This window comes from Lagopus muta, chromosome 2 (assembly GCF_023343835.1).
Source record: "Lagopus muta isolate bLagMut1 chromosome 2, bLagMut1 primary, whole genome shotgun sequence".
NCBI lineage: Eukaryota > Metazoa > Chordata > Aves > Galliformes > Phasianidae > Lagopus > Lagopus muta.
In genome coordinates this window covers 91,100,700-91,103,647 of record NC_064434.1, presented here as the reverse complement: position 1 = coordinate 91,103,647, position 2,948 = coordinate 91,100,700, and the positions used below count along the sequence as shown (strand labels likewise).

At 39.7% G+C, this 2,948-nt stretch overlaps 1 non-coding gene across 1 annotated transcript; it reads right to left on the bottom strand.

Moving 5' to 3' along the window:
* Positions 1–837: 837 nt before the first annotated feature.
* On the bottom strand, positions 838–910 carry LOC125690247 (U7 small nuclear RNA). The gene has a single exon (XR_007375571.1). It is a non-coding gene; the product is annotated as a U7 small nuclear RNA (small nuclear RNA).
* Positions 911–2,948: the final 2,038 nt, after the last annotated feature.

Below are 2,948 nucleotides of genomic sequence, written 5' to 3'. Positions count from 1 at the left end.
TGTGTGGGCTCTGCTCCATCCTTGCATTACCCAGCTTGTACTGATACTGGCAGTAAACACCAAAACACTTCTCAAGCTTGGGTTAACTATGCCTGCATAAATAAAACACTGCTTCGCATTAGCTTTACTGTGAAGCTTTGGATGAGATCCTCCAAGAACAAAAATGTAACTTGTAGTGTCAAAATTAGGCACTAAGAAACCAAAATAGGAAAAAAAAGTCCCTCTTATGGGAATACCTGTTAAGAGTAAACAAGTTAAACAAGAAATTCCCAGAGAAACTGATTACTACCTATCATTTTCAGTGGTGGCTTTCCTACTTTAAAAGAACACTTATCGGCCTGAATGGGCGTTCTGAAAGCATCAGTCCGTGTTAAGCACAAGACAATTTTTCCCCCTCATCTTAGCAGAAGCAATTTTTTTTTTTTTTTTAAACCCCAACACATATCAGGTTTTATCTTGGAATATGTGAACTGATGCATTTCTGAGTTATAAGTAATACTCCAACTTTGTTTTATCTTGCTCTTTTAATAGAATTCCTCTTCTCAGACAAGCTATTTCCATTGGCTTACTATGACATCACAACATTCAGTCACCCTCACTTTATCTTCAGGAGGTTGTATTCGTCAGCTCACACCTGCCTATATCTTTTATTTCCCAATTGCATATTCTGCCCTGCATTCTTCCAGACAGACTAATCTCATTCTTAAAACCCTTTCTTTGTGCTTCCCCTTTCTTCTGGTAGCTCTTCATAGCTCCTACCTCTTCTCCCATATGCCTGCCTAACATAAGGCCTTATTTTGCCACATTTACTGGATACGGATATTGTGAGAAACCATAATGGGCTTCACAAAATAAAATTGATTTCTGGATGAAACCTGCTGGACAAATACTAAAGGAGCTTAAATCACTTTTAATAGAAAAATACCATCAAATATTTTCTCTCACTTTAAGAATATTCCCCCCTCTCCCCCCCATTTTTAATGGGAAAAAAATTATTCTCAATTTTGTTTTTCCTTTTAGGCTAAGAAAATATACAGCTGGAAAGAAAGAAGTTAAGATCAATGTTTCTACAGTTGGCTATTGGTTTCTTTTTTCACTGACAAATTCAATTTTGAAGAGAAACATGGGGAAAAAAATCCCAAATGACAGGAATCCTCCATTTCTGATGTTAAGATGGATCCTCATTCACCCCAACTTCCTCTCCCAAGTCTGTCCCAAAAGTTGTTCAGAAGCCATGGTATTTTAGATCTCTGATTATCCTTGAAAATCTACCTTGCATTGTCACATATTTTTAAAAGGACTCCGTACATCTGTAAGTCACAATCTTGATATTCACTACAGCCCAACTGTGGGGATTAACCACAGTTGTGCTGAACACAGATTACCCTTTTATTTTCCATCTGCTAATTACATTCATGATAGCCAATGTCCCTTGAAACTGTGCTCAGTGGTAGAACGGGCTCATGCAGTTTTAATCCACAGGACCTAAGCATCTTTTGCTTTTACACTTGAATGTAATTTTGCCTCCTCATGTCTTGTCCTGTGCGTGAGGTGAGATTGCTCTGTGGTGGTAAATAATCACTACTTTGTCTTCTGCTGATTCAGACACTGGCAAATGAGTCTTGCTAAAACTTAGCAGAGCACTTTGCTCCATGCAGATGGGAACAACAGAACTAATTCCACGGCAGCTGGCAAAGGCACAGGACACTCAGCACGCTCCCCCCAAGGCTGGCCGGCTGAGCAAACACAGTAGAGTTATGTTCTTCTGACAGGTGAGTCAGTATGGCCCTGCTGACAGCACCAAGGTGTGCATATGTCCTTCCTTCTGCTAGCCAGAGGTGATTTGGAAGCCTAATTGAGGTGATATGAAAGCCTAAATACAGGCTTGTGTTTCCCAAATAGACCAGAAAGCAAGCTGTGTGTGGTGTCATTCATTTGGCAACTGAAGTTACAGTGAGGTGTTGTACAACCAGCTGCCGTGCAAAGTGCTCTTTAGCACTCAGGGGAAAGAGAAATTTCTTACTGAAGTGTAAAGAACCAGTAGAAACAGATTTGCAACTACAGATGTCAAACAACAGCTTCAGGTGAGTTTGGTGTAACACTGCAGTACTTTTTGCTATTCTATAATAATAAAATCTATGGTAATGGATGACTCTTCACCTTTAGACACATCTTGACTATCCAGAGTATAAATGAAAAAAACAGGCTATTGTTATTTCACTTCCCAGACATAACAGGATTGAGTTGAGCATCTTCATAGAACCACCGTGAAAGCAGGTGAGAGAAGGAAGGGAAGACACGGGCAGAGCTAACCTGACTGCCAGAATTCTTGCCTAAGAAAGTAGCAGTGGCCAATTAGAAACAGGAACAGAAAAGGGAAGAAATTATGGGATGCCACTAATTTTATTTTGGAATCTTAATTTTTCTGGTTGTTTTTGTCTTAGGTGTAAGACAAACCTTAAAATATTATAATTATACCTGAATTTTCTATTTTCTCTTTCACACAGTATTACAGCACTGGCCATGCTTATTCTGATGCAGCCCAGGATAAAGTTGGCTTTCCAGACTGCAAGGGCACATTGGAGGCTTATGTCCAGCTTGCCATCCATCACCACCCTCCACTGCAAATCAGCACTCCATCCTTACATCCCCCAGCTTGTAACGGTGGTCCCCATAACCTAAGTTCAAGACCTTGTATTTCTATCTGTCGAACCTCATGAGGTTCACCTGGGTCCCCTTCTCCATGTACTCTAACATGAGAGGTAAGTAAAGTATTGAGGAGTTGATAGCTTTAACTTCATGAAAAGATTATTAATACCTTGATGGTAATTGTATTCCATCAAATACAATTTGATGTGAGGTAGGCATGTACTTTCTGATCTGTGTTTCTTGTAAGCCTACTAGAAACACTAAGAATTCCTAAACAGAAAGAAGGACGTATCTGGTAT